General features: G+C 42.0%; 1 long non-coding RNA gene across 1 annotated transcript; it reads right to left on the bottom strand.

Moving 5' to 3' along the window:
• Nucleotides 1-740: 740 nt before the first annotated feature.
• On the bottom strand, nucleotides 741-8,201 carry LOC144464294 (uncharacterized). The gene is made up of 3 exons (XR_013492052.1): nucleotides 7,996-8,201; nucleotides 4,398-5,581; nucleotides 741-1,980 (listed from the first exon to the last, which is right to left on the bottom strand). It is a non-coding gene; the product is annotated as an uncharacterized LOC144464294 (long non-coding RNA).
• Nucleotides 8,202-16,653: the final 8,452 nt, after the last annotated feature.

The following is a 16,653-nucleotide window of genomic DNA, read 5'->3' as shown; positions in this document are numbered from 1 at the left end:
AGTAAAACTAGTACTTCTCTATTAAACAGTAACAGTATACGAGCACAAGAATATTTGTTACATTTATTGTCTCATCACTGGGTGTCACTTTACTGGGAGTCCGTAATGCTGTTCATGTTCAAGGGTGTTCAGCAGCAGCATGGCACTGACAGAAAGAAGAGAACCCATCAACGTGTACTGGGATCAGGTCTCTGCTTTGCACTTTTCAGTCCTGATGAAGTGTCCTTGAACAATACACTGGACCAACTTTGCATTATATCTCTAGATTATGACCAGTGAGGCTGTAAAACTTTCTGGGCATTAGATGGAATTATTGATATGCATTGTTGCAAGAAACACAAAGGATCTTGTTGTGACGAAACGCTGAAGCAGATATATGACTCTTCTTTTCCTTCCCTGTTTTGCAATCAGCCGGAGGCAAACATGCCTGCACCACCAGACAAGGAACCTAAGTCAAAATATAATGAAGCTTCTCCTAACTTGTTGAAAGTTCATGAATTTGCTGTGTGAGCACACTACATGAACCGCTACAGCAGACATCCAGAAGAGTCCAGATGACAACTGGAAAACACAATATATAAACTACCTAAACAACATATGCATTGTCCCAATTCCCCCAAGTATAGTAGAATTTTTATGGAATATTTTTACCATTAGTTTTATTTAATAACCTCTCTCTTAGACAATAATATAAAGGCGAGCATAGAACAAAATACATTCAACTTTCTACTTGTTTTAACAAAGTTTGACAAAGCGCTGTTCATCTATGTGTAATGTGAAAGTGGTCGCTCATAGTGATGAACCTACAAAGAGTTATCATCCAATCTCAGAACCCACCGGCTATCGGTCTGGGGACAGTTTAGCCTCTTGGGGCAAAGGCAAATATGTTGGGGGTTCAGGTGTAGCCAGCTGATATCTGGGCCAAGACATCCTCTGCTGATCATTGTTTGCAGTCTAATTAACAACTTGAGACATGAGAAAGGAGTTGGAGTTACGGCTTATCTCTTAAAACAGGCATCTGCATTTGATGGAAGATTTAAAAAAAAGCAAATAAAAAGCTGAATCGTCATCAGACAATAGCAGATGGGTTTCAAGATTGCATTTTGGCCAATCGGGTCTGCCTCTTTTGCTCGCCACATAGACTGTTTACCTGCATGCAACTAAAGCCCACTTTAACTTGATTGGTCAATACTACTTGGACTACAAAAGGAATAAAGTTGTACTTGAATTGCATTTTTTTTTTAATTTAAATCAGTTGGCAGTTCAATACAAAGATGTGACTGTTCACTCCTTTTTTAGCATGCAGTGCGAGCACAATGGTGTCTCTTTGAAGGACAGTGTACCCTGGCCTCAGGGGCTGTAAGTGTCTGTGTCTTGTTTAAGGTCATTGTCAATGAGGCCAGCTGCAGATGGGAAGAAACTGTTTTTGTGGCATGAGGTTTTGGTCCTGATAAACCACAACGTCCTGCCAGAGGGGAGTGTTTCCAAGAGTTTGTGTCCTGGGTGGGAGGGGTCGGCCACAGTCTTTGCTGCCCACTTCAGAGTCCTGGCAGCATCCAGGTCTTGGAAGGGTGGCAGGTTGCAGCCAGTCACCTTCTCTGCAGAGCAAATGATTCGCTGCAGTCTTCCCTTGTCCTTGGCAGTGGCAGCAGCGTAGCGGATAGTAATGGAGGAGGACTTGATCAAGGCAGCATAGAAGTGAGCCATCACTGTCTTTGGCAGGTGAACTTCTTCAGGAAATACATCCTCTATTATGCCTTTTTGATGAGGGGGGTGATGTTCAGCTCCCTGTTGAAGTCCTGGGTGATGATAGAACCCAGGAAGTGAAAGGACTCCACAGTGTCAACAGATGGGAGCAGGTGGGGCTGCAATCTTTCTAAAAACTACAACCATGCGTTCTGTCTTAAGAGTGTTTATCTCCAAGTTGCTTTGTCTGCACCAGGTCACCAGATGGTCAATCTTACACCTGTAGGCGTGCAGCTGTTGGTGTACAAGATGACAGTCTGTCAGTGATGTCTCAGCTGCCACAAAAGGCCAGAAAATCAGTTAGTGCAGGTTTAAAGTAAACTAAATCTACAATCAAACCAATGTGAACTTTTTCTGTGTACACTTTCTCACACCCTGCTTTTTAAATTACATGTATTAAAGTGTTTAGGATTTTGATTTGGGTATTTGGGTTTGGTAAATAACGAATTTCTTGCAACAACCGTATGGAGCAAAAACAATAATATTTAATTACTGTTCAGCGCTATTCCACATTGCTTTTTGTCTGTCTCTCTGTTTACAAACTTTGTCTGTGTCACATTTCCATTTGACTCTAAATGGGCTTGGACTGTGTGGTGTGTGTTCGTTGGAAAAATTACTAATCCTGTGTAGGCTTATGCACTGATCTGTTGCACAGGTCTGGAAAACTTGGAGCCACTTCTCTTACATCAGACAGTATTTATTTAAATATCTGTTAAGAATCTGTCACTGAATCTACTTTTAGATTAACAAAAGAGACTTTTAGTATTTTGCGGCTTGAGGTGTTTCAATGAGGAATGTTTTAGCCTTGATCTCAGTGTAACATGAGTTGTGCTACATTAAGAGGGTGTTGCTGCAAGTTTGTGTTTGAGTCCATGATGAATTAAAAATACACAAAGTCCAGCTCATTGGAGCTCTTAAGTCCAAATATGGCTGCTTCCTCAAGCCTGTTGTTATTGGGACGCTGTATCTTTATATTTGTCTATGTGAGAGAGTGTGTTAGTGAGTGAGTGTGTGTGTGTTGAGAGAGCGGAGGTGTGAGAATAGGGGTGATGACAGCAGATGAGTGCTTTGTTTGGAGAGAGCTTTGGCCTTCTAAAGAATAAGAGATCGCTGTTTTGTCTACATGCCAGCTTGCTCTCTCTCAATCCGTGTGTGTGTGTGTGTGTGTATGTGGAGTCAGTCATGAGCTGCCACCCAGTAGACTAATGACAAGACAAACAGCAGGTTAATTCTGTCTCTCTCACTACCTGTATGTTTATGTGTTGAAAGCTCTCTCCTTCTCTGAGCTCCCAGACAGTTGTGACATTACTGGGCTGCAGGGCCAACAGTCCTCCAGTGTGTGTGTGTGTGTGTGTGTGTGTGACTGATGACAGCAAACAGAGAAAAACAGCATGTGCAGCCTGGGACGGCCTGGGTGAGGAGGACAGGGGGAGGAGAGAAATGATTCATGTGTCAGGGAGGAGGAGGAGGAAGAGGAGAAGGGCCTTCCACAGAACAGCTTCTTGAAGTGATGCTGACCTTAGAATAACCCCTCTGATCTCTCTCTGACCCCAGACCACTCACCAGGGTCCCTGCAATGGATAGGTTAAAGTGTGATGAGGGACTTTTAAAAAGATAAAAGGGGTTTCTGGTTACTTTTCCGGTTTTATTTTTTTGTTATTTTTTTTTCACTCATCATATGGACGAATGTTTTATCTATTTGTCCCTAAGTACCCTTGAAGTGGCTCAGTAGCATTATTAGCCTTTTTCCTTTGTAGTTAAGGACAAAAACTAAAATTTCCACACAAGTTTAAACAATTTTTTTAATTTGATGTCCTGATTTTAGCTTATTTACAATGACAATAAAATAGAATTCCCCTTTTTCATGGTAATTTTTGTGATGGTAAAATCCATTTTGGCCAGTATTAATACCACTGGGTGGATTACACACCATGTAACATCTAATTGGCTAATCAGAGGACACTTTTCCACAGCAGTGGTTTCTCACCAGGATAGCTTGTCTGCCTAACATACACAAATTCGGGCTTGTTTTTGAAGATTAAACCACTGAATGACCACATCTTACCACCTTTACTGACCAATTTCCTGGGGGAAAGCTTGAATTCATTAGAAAGACAAAAGTTATGCATCACGTCATGCGCATACAAATTGAATTTTTAGATGATCATTTCATTTTCCTATTTGCAGCTCTGGACTTCCATACAAAGCAGGTTGATCAGTGATGGTAGGGGCAGCCCAAACCCTGAATGTTCCTTTTCAGAGAGAGAGAGAGAGAGAGAGAGAGAGAGAGAGAGAGAAAGTGACACACAAACACCATCACCCTCTTCAACATCTGGTGCTTTGCCAATGCACTTCACCGAGGCCCTGACATATACTAACTCAGGGGGGCTTCTCCTTTTGAAAGCTACCAGGCAAATTAGGCCCAGTTCAAAAGGTTCTGAGCGTCCCATCCATTTATAAGGGGATGATTTATTGTTCAAGTGCTCCTCCTTTAAGCGGGGGCTGGAGGAGGAATGGTAAACATTGACATAAATCTCAAGGGATTTTCCCAATTGCAAATTGTGGCTCTCTCACTTTAGCCTTCTCTCATGCAGTCTCTCCTCCCACAGTCCCCTGGGAATCAACACAAAATATCTTGTAAACAAACTCACGTGTCCACTCTCTGCTTCCACTCTTGGGTTAAAAAGGGATGCAAAGAGAATTGGAATGACAGTCCCTTTTCTTTTGCAGTCAGTGGTCACTGTGATGAGGATGGAGTTTTCTTTGTTGTTCCAAAAATGACATTTATATTATGGCCTTTCAGGACATCTGAAACCAAAAAGCACTGTCATCCATCTCCTGCAGCTGTTCTCAGTCTCTCATACTGTAGTCCTTTTTTTAGATACTTATTCTTTGGATAGAAATGGATAGTAGTGAACAAAGCACACAGCTCTATTACTTGAGTCAAAGTATAGATACTTCTGGTCAAATATTACTCCAATGTGAATGTCCAAAGTACTGTGGTGCTTGCTATTAAAAAAACATACACTGAGTATTCAAAGTACTTGGACAGCAGTGTCTTTTGGTTTCATTGAGAAATACTGAGTACTTTGTAAAGGTGTGCAAATAAGGTTAAACAGTTAAACATTCGAATTGCTGAACACAAATAAGCATGAATCAAGCCAGGTTGAGCCAAGCTGACAATATTGGGCTTATTCAACTCTCTAAAGGTACTTTAAAGTGCTCTTTAGTAGAGTTTTAGGGTCTTTGAGCTCATTGTTTCAGTATAGCAACCTGCTGCTATCAAACAGCATAAAAACAATTCAGATCATCTTTCCAGTGGGAAGTGGGGGCTATGTTAATATTGTTTTTTACATCTTCTGGTCTGCTGGGAAATCTATCACCGCTATCAAACAAAAGTCCTGCAGGTCTCAGGGGGTTTTAATGCAATATCAAATGGGATACAACTTAGAATTTGCTCACGACTTACAAAAACAAACAGTGTCGGAGCATTGGTGACAGTAATGGCTTAAAATGGGTTAGGATTTTATTAACAAGCTATTAGAGGAAACAACTTGTGTTTTGTTACAGAGGAAAAAGTTCATTTAAACAAAAGCAGGAACTTTTTCCTCCACTGTAACAAACATCCTGTGAAGAAAATAAGAGCTCAGATATAAAATGTTGAATTATCTTCTGTTGCTGAGCCGTTCTCCTTTCTGTTTGGATCTTTTTGTGGAGATGTCGGTCGGTCAGTCGCCGCCCACACTGTATTGTTCCCATGAAGGACTTCATGTCAGGAGGCTCAGCTGTTTTGACAGGAGCTTGGACTTGTTGCAGCTGATTTATGGGTCTGGAGCTGATGAGAGACAGACAAATAAAGAGAGAAAGCAGGGACAAACGGAGAGACAGTGTGGATGAATAGGCCTTGATCACTTGTCTCCTTGCCTTCCTGCCAGTCTGCCTGCTGGGCTGTGGCTCTGCGGTGTGTCGACCCCCCCTGTAATTACACTTTACGACTTGGTCCACAGTAAATGCTACATAAATCTTGTGACGCCCCCCGATTACATCCCCCCTGCCCTCCCCCACACACACACACCCCTTATCATGCAAACATCGTAATCCCTGCCCGCAATTTCCTCCCTTTATTGGCAGTCACTTCTGATTTAATGGTGCTTTGATGATTGCACAGTAAAATGTTACATGGGGTGAGATTGGTCCAGATTGTGTGGTGGCAGAAAGTGTGTGTATGTGTGGATGTGTGTGTCCCTGTCAGCTCTCACTGTCAGTGTGTTTGCTGACAGAATCCAGGCCTTGCTAGTTTTGGGTTGGCATCCATCAATAGAGGCCTGTTCAGCCCAGCCAAGCCTGTGTAGCCATGCTGTTTTTCTGTTTTAAATCACTGTAAACACCCGTCCCCTGTTGCCTCTCTGGCACCAGTGTAACATAAAGGAATCTTGACTCTCAAAGACAAACAGTTTTATACCCAATCATCATCTGACAGGCCTGTCTTCAGCCCCACTGGCCTCTCATGAGTTATATGTTGCTAAACTGGGGTTACACAAGGTGAGGCTACATTACTTTCTCCAACCAGTCAGAATGTGTGGGTGGGGCTTTTTGCAGCCTGAGTTTTAGAGTGAAAAAAAAATTACAGTAGAGTCATTAAAAATATAAAGACAACTAATGGGTTACAGATGCTTCGTGTAAACTGTGTTATCGTAGGCTGCATGTTTATAGGGACAGACTGTCTACATGTAAGTTTTACTCAGTTCACTCAGTTCAGATTGAACTGGAAGGAAAAATGGTGCAGAATTTAAGATTGGTGCAAAGGCTTAAAATGTATCTAAATTGACACAAAATTACTCCATGAATATGATTCTGTCCCTAATGTCCAGCTGTATGAACATATTCAGATCACTGTTTACTTGCAATTAGTATGAGATGAGTTTTACTTGCTACTGCAATTTCATTGTAACATGCATTGCAACCAAAAAATCAAAGTACATGTCAAATACATTTTTCTCAAAGATAGTTTCTGTCATTAAGTAGTTCTTATGGCGCTGATGTTTGTTCAAATGTTCATTTTTCTGAGAAGTCTGGTTATAAGCTAGTTATTTGATACTGTCAAAAGGAGGTTTGACATCATGATTGACAGCTGTGTGTGCCAATCTGTGTGCTCACAATCAGTGGCGCTGCTTGGGATTGGTTGGATGGGTGTGTGGGTGGGAACTCAATACCGAGATCACTACCGCAGAGACTGTGGTTCAAAATAAAGACCATCCTGTATCCAGGATATTCTGGCTCTATTTTTGTACAGTGGGAGGAAGTGAAGACATGTCGTCCATCTTTATTTACAGTCACTGACAAAAACTGAGAACCTGTAGTCTATAACCAGTGTACTAGTAATACTGTTTGTTCACCCTTTACCTACATAAAGTTTGAAGCAATAATGGGTTGTAAGCGTCATCAAAATCAAGTGAACATAGATCGAGCACATTATTTCATTAAAAGAAAAAAAATCCTAAAAATATATCTGAAAAAAAAACACCACTAACTTGTTCCTTCTGAACTTTGTTTCTCTTTGGAATTAATCACAGATGCCCCATTTTTTAATTCATGGTTTCAGATGAGTAGATTTGACTGTTGCCGCAGTGTAGCCTGGAACAGAAAATTAACAACTTGGATGAAAGTATATGGAGGGTCTTTTCATTCCACTCAGATCTGTTAAGAAAAGCCAGGCTGCTCTAAAGCTGCTCTGCTGTCCCGGGGTGTAATGTGTGTGTTGTAAACACCAGCGTGCCACCATATTGTCTGGCAGCAGATCATATTTTACCATGTTAACACACCATCTGTTTACCCTCATAAGCATTCATTACACATAAATGAGTACACACAGCAGGCTGCCACATCAGAGAGCGGTGGCACACACACACACACACACACACACACACACACACACACATACATACCTACAGACTGACAAACACATTCCCATATAGATACACGTAGACATGCGTACTATATGAATGTATACAGATATACTTTGCATGTTGATGTCAACAAAAACACATACAGGAGGAGTATGCATATGCTGTATTCATGTACATATGTACAGTTTACTTTGTTTCTCTGTCTCTCTCTCTCTCTCTCTCACACACACACACACACACACACACTCTCTCTCTCTATCTCTCTCTCTCATTAACACAGATACACACACTCCTACAAACAAACAGCAGGTCCTTAGCATTATATATATATAGTCCGCTTTACCTGTAATGTTGTCTGCTGCTTCTTTTGCAGTTTCCCATACACAGAAAAAGATGTTGTTTTGATAAAACCATCACACATAACCCAACAAACACTGTTCAGGCGGTGATGTTGTGTCCCAGGCCAAAAATTGTTCCGGTTGGACACCAAAAACTGCAGCGTGGTTATGAGGCAAACAGCCAGATGGTGACATTGTTTTCACACGCAGTAATGGTCCAGGCAGACTCTCTCTTACAAACCAGGACACATTGATCACACTATGAAAAATGCAAATATGTATGTGTTTGTTTTTTCTTTTTCTTTTTAAATACATTTTGACAATTTATTTGATTGTGAAATGGTTGTGATCAGACAGCCACACTATAGCATCCACTCCACGTACAAGGACTCATATCACTCAGCGGCCATTTTGTAAATATAAAAACCACATTTATGTAATTTATGTATATCTACATGTAAATTACATCCATGTCTCATTGTTTTAAGATTGCAATGCTTCTAAGAGCCAAAACTCCTTATCCAAGCTATCTTTTATCCTGTCATACACATTGTACACATGCAATATGACCATAATATCTCATGAGACCTCGCGTGTCACCCAGTGCTTAATTTGAGCCGGAACATACTGGAACGCATACCAGGATCTTTTCAGAAAAGGCCCTGGTGCGTTCTGGAACTAATTTGCATGGGTCTAGAACTTTTCACATCTAAAAACTACATACAGTATTGGCTGATGTCACTAGTGTTGCAGGATGGAGTACCATAGTACTACAGTGCCTCACGTACCACTACTGTGGGATAAGTTCAAAGTCCAATTGCAAGAGGGTGAGTGTCCATGCGCCGTCCAATAACGGCACGCGCTGGCCACCTGGCACTCAATATGCTGCTGTAGTGGTTTGTTTTCCAGACGTGAGTATCTTTGAGCAGTGAAAGTTATTATTTATTTCTTTTTACTTGTTGGCAGTGATTTGTTTTCCACAGAGCTCTACGTGCGAGCATTTTACTCGCATTTGCAACTAGCCTACGCCAGCTCCGCGGCGCAAGATAACGGCTTACCGGCGACAGAGAAGTCCAACTCCAGGTCCAGTAGCCTAATTTCCTCTTTCGTTGGCGTCATGACTGCCCAGTAGTACCTGGACAGCCAAGCTGTGGCAGCACACAGGTATGTGACGTGTCAGAGGAGAAACGAGCCGTTCACATTTCTCTCTTTGTGGCAAGTAACGGCCCACAAACCTCACCACACTTTAGGGACTGTTCTTTACTTATGAAGGGACTGTTCTTTACTTGTCAGGGGAGGAGGGTGGCTGGTTGATTTTTATTTTATTTATTTATTTTATTTTGATCCCCCCCCTATGTTAATCACTTATTGATGCTGTTTTTGAAGTATAAATAAGTCAATAAGTAATTTATTCCATTGAAATATCATTGATGTATTACAGAAAAGTGATTTATCTTTTTATAAATGACAAAAGGCACATATGCCTTATTTTTGCTATGGTATCGTGATACTACTCAGAACCGTGATACTTTCACTGGTATTGTTCCGTGGGTCCCAATTTTGGTACCGTGACAACACTAGATGTCACAACCATTCCATTCGGAGTTGCGCAGTGAGGCGGCTCGGGTGCCGCTCCCCCACTTTTGGGAGTGGGGGAACACTGCTCTCTCAGAGGCCCAAAGTGTTCCCCTACTTCTAATTTTACAAATTAAGCACTGGTGTCACCTCATCTCATGCTCAAGACGAAGGAACGTGGTAGGCGGGTAGTTTTATGATTTGGTAAATCAACTGAAATTCTGCTGGCATCGGCCAGCACGACTGCTGTCAGCTGGTAAGTTTTCAGTGAACATGCCACACACACAAAAAAAGTAATATGTTTGGCTAACATAGGTCTCCTTTATTTGTCCTCTGGTGTCCAACCATGTGCCTTGACATAACTTACTTTACTCGGAGACACCCACACAATCTGTCTCCCAAAGACCTACTATTTGCGCTGGGTAGTTGACTATTCACCAAGGACTTAACTCATGAGGAGTGCACATTTGGTCAGGAACAATGACCAAAAATGAAGTCAAAATACCCTGGATATGGACACTCAATCTTGGACTGGTGATGTCATTGGGAGCCAGAGTCTGCACTGTGGTTATCTCAATGGTTCTCACCATCCAAGCAGCACCACTGATTGCAAGCACACTGATTGGCACACAGCTGTCAATCATGATGCCAATCTCCCTTTATATAGCATCAAATAAGTAATTAAAACCACTTATCAGACCTCTAAAATGGCAGAAACCATCTTTGAGAAAAATATATTTCACATGTAGGCCTAACATATACACTCAAACACATACCTGTAAGGACGCATACTTATACACATGGCTGCAAAAACATACACTCCCAAATACACAATAAGTCCAACAGCTGTCAGGAAAGGCCAAGTACATTTTCAAATGAGATTTAAAGACATAAACAGAGTCAGTTGATCTCATGCTCAGTGGGAGGCTGTTCCAAGGCAGAGGAGCAAGAATTGAAAAGGCTTGATCACCCTTTGTCTTTAACCTGGACTCTGGAACAGTTAGAAGACCCAGACTAACAGACCTGAGGGGCCTGTTTGGACGGTATGGTGTGAGAAGCTCAGTTATACTCTGGTGACAGATCATTGAGAGCCTTGTATGTGATTAAAAAGAACTGTAAAACCGATTCTAAAAGACACTGAAAGCCAATGCAGGGAAGCCAAAATAGGTGTAATGTGTGAGGATCATTTTGTTTTGGTCAAAAGTCTAGCTGCTGAATTTCAAATGATTTGGAGATGGGAAAAAAAAGTAAAACAAAAAAATGCACATTTTGTAAAATCATCCCATATTTTTTCTTTTTAGCAATGTTGCCACATTTCCAGATCTCAGCAATTAACTTGTTGAGTACAATGTTATTATAACTGATAGAAGTGACGGCCAAAACAAAAAACAATAACCAGATTTACTAAATTAAAATTTCCCTTTAAAGAGGTGAGTCTTCATTTTGACACTTTTCCACAGCTGAATATTTTCCATGGCCCATGACACAGGACATCCCAGACTGAGCCTCTGACAACAGACAGGCTTACTCTAATGGACATGATTCATTTAGCCCCGCTTAGTGTGAGGTTATTTACCCATATCAGTTATGTTGCCAGCTGCCAGAGAGCACATTTATAGCAACAAGTAAACAGTTGCTTCTAAGTTTGTTTGTGGCTAATTACAAAATGGTATTGGAAAAGAAGGGAGGAGGATGAGAGGGAGGAGCAAAGAAAAGGGGAGGGGCTGGGGGGTTGAAGGGGGCTCTGGGGGAGGAAGGTGGGATGGGGGCGAGAGAGTTCTGGCTGGGCTGACAGAGGTCCATTCATCCTCCATGCTAGAGCAGACAGAGAGCTGGCACTGAGGGACACAGCCCATAAATCAGAGACCATCACACCCTGTTGACACACACACACACACACACACACACGCACACAGACTAGCACTTCCACACAGTCCTCAAACACAAAAACAAATGTCCATACAGTAAGTGTACATTTTTATGCACACACAGGCACGCACGCAGAGGTGTCTGCATTCATCGGATGACAAACACTCACAGACACATTATTCTACCTGCAGTGACACAGTGATTTTCATTTCTCGTTAACCCATCCCGCTGCAATGTCAGTGTATTTTCATAGAGTATTCTATAGTCCCATGTCTCCTAACCTATTCATATATGAATACAAATAAGACAGTTCACTGCTTCCTCTGCTCTGCGGTTTCTCTATCCCAGCACAGAGAAACTGCTGTTTCCTTATCATGCTACAAAAACTGCCCTGTCTCCCCTCTTCCTCCTCCATCCTTCACTCCCCATATCTCCTCTCTTTCTTTTACATCCTTTGTTTTGGTCCATGGGTCTAATAGAGGATGCACTCTAGCAGGCTAATGATCGCCTTGGCCGGGGCTTATTGATCATGCTCATGATTGATCTGAGGACCCCTCTGATTATTGGGTCATTAATCAGGCCTGGATTACCCTATCAATGGAGCTGCCACTGACTGGCCCAGTCTGGAGATGGATGACTGGGGGGTTAGGAGGTGGAGAGAGGAAAGCAGGAGAGGAGAGGAGAGGAGAGGAGAGGAGAGGAGAGGAGAGGAGAAGAGAGGAGAGGAGAGCAGAGAAGAGAAGAGAAGAGAAGAGAAGAGAAGTAAGGAGGGAGAGGTAAGAGGAGGAGAGGAGAGTAAAAGAGCAAGCGGCCAAAATGCTTAAAGGGTCAGTTCACCAAGCCAGGCTAATTTAGCAATATTTTAAAGGTAAAAAACAACTAGTGATACAGTGATAGTGATAATTTTACATAAAAACAATACACAGGCAAACACTTTTCAGCATCCCATTCAGTTTCTTTTAAATCAGTTTATTAAAGAATTCTGACTACAATTTGTACTTAGAAGGACATTGAAAACTTGCCAGTGCTCTCTTGTGGACAAATATTAACGGCATCTGTTTCCAAACTAGAGACCATCTTGCGATGGGATCACTCCATAATCCACAGCTTAAAACGAATGTGGGCCAGACTTGTAAATTTGAGGAGGGGAAATGGCCTCTTCCCCACTTCCAACCCCTCCGGCTTATGGTCACCTTGCTTGGACCACGCCCATCTTTAAACTCAACTTTCATTTTGATCTCAGATAAAAACCTGTAAAGTTTCATGACTGCATCTTACACAGCTGTGGTGCTATTGTGACAGATAAGCTCCATTTCCACCAAACTTTGGAACCAAAAGTAACCCTTCAGACACGGTACCTAGACCGCCGACATTTTCAGAACAAAATAGAACAGGCTGCAGTGAGAGTCTCTCTTGATGGGATATTTAAAAAAAAGCGGGTTTGTGCATTTAGTCCTTCTCAGGCAAGCTCAGGGGTTTAGTGTAGCAGGAACCCACAGAAACAATGCTCCGCAATGTTTTTTTATCCTCCAAGTGAGGTTTAGAATATATGCAGTTCACATAATCTGGTCCAAATTTATATATGTCATTATATGCATGAAGATTTGTTTATTTCTAAAAGTGTATGTCATCCAATAGTGACAATAAAAACTCATGGAATGGTCAAAGGTGTCATATTGAAACTTAAGGTGTGCTGATGGATTCACATCATCAACTCATGCACTGAATAACATTACAAGTAATCGTTCCACCTCAAAAGTTGCCCAGAAGGCCCAGTGAATTATTTTTTTCTCACTCTACAGCTGCTTTTAGAGCCAGAAAATTATCCTTTCATTTTATAGTTATAGTTTACTAATGTATGTAAAACTCTGCAGGGTACGAACAGTGGTTACATAAGCTTTAAAACCAACTCAGCCCTGAGCAGAGTGACCGTGTTCTATTGATCAGTCAATGGACTGCAGTGTTCACAGCTCCACCTTTTAGTACCAGATGTGTGTGATAGGTATGCCAACAGAGGGGTGATCAAATATGGGTACGTAAGGAACAGTTCCATTGGTACCATCCACAACTTTGAACTGAACCATGTCAAGGCACATGACCTCTGGAAGGTGTCCTGTGGTGTCTGATACCAGGGGCGTTGGCTTTGGGTCATTTGAGACCTGTCAGTTGTAAGGTGGGGTACCAGCATGTCCCAAGATGCTCAGTCAGATTGGGGTGTGGGAGATTTGGAGGCCAGGTCAACACCTTGAGCTTTTTGTCATGTTCCTCAGGCCATTCCTGAGCAGTCTGTGTGGTGTGGCATGGTGCATTGTCCTGCTGGGGGTGCCACTGTTATCAGGGAGTACTGTTGCCGTAAGGGGGGGTTACTTAGCCTACAGCGGTATTTGGGTGGACGGAGGGCGTCCAGTGGCATCCACATGAATGCCATGACCAAAGGTCTCCCAGTAGAACATTGCATTGTAACAAAATGATCAGTGTTACTCACTTCACCCACCACTGTTTTTAACGTTTTGGTTGATCAGTGCACATATTTATATACATATATATACATATATATACAGTACAGGCCAAAAGTTTGGACACACCTTCTCATTCAATGCGTTTTCTTTATTTTCATGACTATTTACATTGTAGATTCTCACTGAAGGCATCAAAACTATGAATGAACACATGTGGAGTTATGTACTTAACAAAAAAAGGTGAAATAACTGAAAACATGTTTTATATTCTAGTTTCTTCAAAATAGCCACCCTTTGCTCTGATTACTGCTTTGCACACTCTTGGCATTCTCTCCATGAGCTTCAAGAGGTAGTCACCTGAAATGGTTTCCACTTCACAGGTGTGCCTTATCAGGGTTAATTAGTGGAATTTCTTGCTTTATCAATGGGGTTGGGACCATCAGTTGTGTTGTGCAGAAGTCAAGTTAATACACAGCCGACAGCCCTATTGGACAACTGTTAAAATTCATATTATGGCAAGAACCAATCAGCTAACTAAAGAAAAACGAGTGTCCATCTTTACTTTAAGAAATGAAGGTCAGTCAGTCCAGAAAATTGCAAAAACTTTAAATGTGTCCCCAAGTGGAGTCGCAAAAACCATCAAGCGCTACAACGAAACTGGCACACATGAGGACCGACCCAGGAAAGGAAGACCAAGAGTCACCTCTGCTTCTGAGGATAAGTTCATCCGAGTCACCAGCCTCAGAAATCGCAGGTTAACAGCAGCTCAGATCAGAGACCAGATGAATGCCACACAGAGTTCTAGCAGCAGACCCATCTCTAGAACAACTGTTAAGAGGAGACTGCGCGAATCAGGCCTTCATGGTCAAATAGCTGCTAGGAAACCACTGCTAAGGAGAGGCAACAAGCAGAAGAGATTTGTTTGGGCCAAGAAACACAAGGAATGGACATTAGACCAGTGGAAATCTGTGCTTTGGTCTGATGAGTCCAAATTTGAGATCTTTGGTTCCAACCGCCGTGTCTTTGTGAGACGCAGAAAAGGTGAACGGATGGATTCCACATGCCTGGTTCCCACTGTGAAGCATGGAGGAGGAGGTGTGATGGTGTGGGGGTGTTTTGCTGGTGACACTGTTGGGGATTTATTCAAAATTGAAGGCACACTGAACCAGCATGGCTACCACAGCATCCTGCAGCGACATGCCATCCCATCCGGTTTGCGTTTAGTTGGACGATCATTTATTTTTCAACAGGACAATGACCCCAAACACACCTCCAGGCTGTGTAAGGGCTATTTGACCAAGAAGGAGAGTGATGGAGTGCTGCGGCAGATGACCTGGCCTCCACAGTCACCGGACCTGAACCCAATCGAGATGGTTTGGGGTGAGCTGGACCGCAGAGTGAAGGCAAAGGGGCCAACAAGTGCTAAACACCTCTGGGAACTCCTTCAAGACTGTTGGAAAACCATTTCAGGTGACTACCTCTTGAAGCTCATGGAGAGAATGCCAAGAGTGTGCAAAGCAGTAATCAGAGCAAAGGGTGGCTATTTTGAAGAAACTAGAATATAAAACATGTTTTCAGTTATTTCACCTTTTTTTGTTAAGTACATAACTCCACATGTGTTCATTCATAGTTTTGATGCCTTCAGTGAGAATCTACAATGTAAATAGTCATGAAAATAAAGAAAACGCATTGAATGAGAAGGTGTGTCCAAACTTTTGGCCTGTACTGTATATATATATATGTATACACATATACACCTGGCAAAATACTCAAACAGTGTCTGTGGTAGTTCGGCTACAATTGGTCTCACCTGACCCACATTTCGCCCTGATGACACACACAGACTCACAAGGTGAAAACAGTAACAGTCATCAGGACATTGTCTTGGCTGGTAATGACCTCAAACATATCTTTGGCATTACTGCAATTTCTTAATACTTATCAGCTTACCAGTCCTAATATATCTGCAATAAACTAATATCGGCAAATATACTGGTTTGGCCGATGTATTGGTCCAGCTCTGCTAAAAATATTCAAATTTAATATCAAACACATTTACTGGATTTTTTCAGATAGCTAAACCTTAGTCCTCTGCCACCACCCCAAACAATGGAACTTGGTAAATGGCATTTTGTTTTGATGTCTCAAAGCCTCATCAAATAGGAGTAAGTGAGAAAAATGTGTTTTAGCTTAATTAAAGAATGTTTAATAACGTGGGCTCATGCTCCCAAAGCTTGCAGCTTTAAATCCACAGAGTAATCTGAAGACTGTGGAGGTAGCACATATACCACCTCAATCTAGCAGATGAGATGAAATTTAATTTTGTGCTGAATTTGAATCCACAGCACCACCAACACATTCCTACTAAACCACTGCGATGCCTGTTGTTCAAAGTGATCGTGTGAGGACATTAGTCATGCTCCTCCTTTATGAGCCATCAGAAATCACAGCTGACAGTGTGTCTACAACCCAGCAGTGTAAAAATAGACAAGTTACTGTAATTGTTTGACACACAGTGGACACACTTTACTGATGTTCCATCTCATGACTGCCATCACTTTCATTTTACTTTCCCGTCAAGGGTAATTTTAAATATTTGTCCTTCCGGCTCCTCTTACAGTAAAGTTCTATTGTCGTCTGTCAATTAAACATGCTGGAAGTAACTTGTTTGGTTGATTAACTGTGTGACAGAGAGTCATGAAAGTGGTCACATACTGTACAAGCACTCGCACACGTTGAGGTCCTCAGGCTTGATATCCC

Source organism: Epinephelus lanceolatus, chromosome 9 (genome assembly GCF_041903045.1).
Source record: "Epinephelus lanceolatus isolate andai-2023 chromosome 9, ASM4190304v1, whole genome shotgun sequence".
NCBI classification, from domain to species: domain Eukaryota; kingdom Metazoa; phylum Chordata; class Actinopteri; order Perciformes; family Serranidae; genus Epinephelus; species Epinephelus lanceolatus.
Note: the sequence above shows the minus strand (reverse complement) of the source record. Positions and strands in the feature narration are given on the sequence as shown.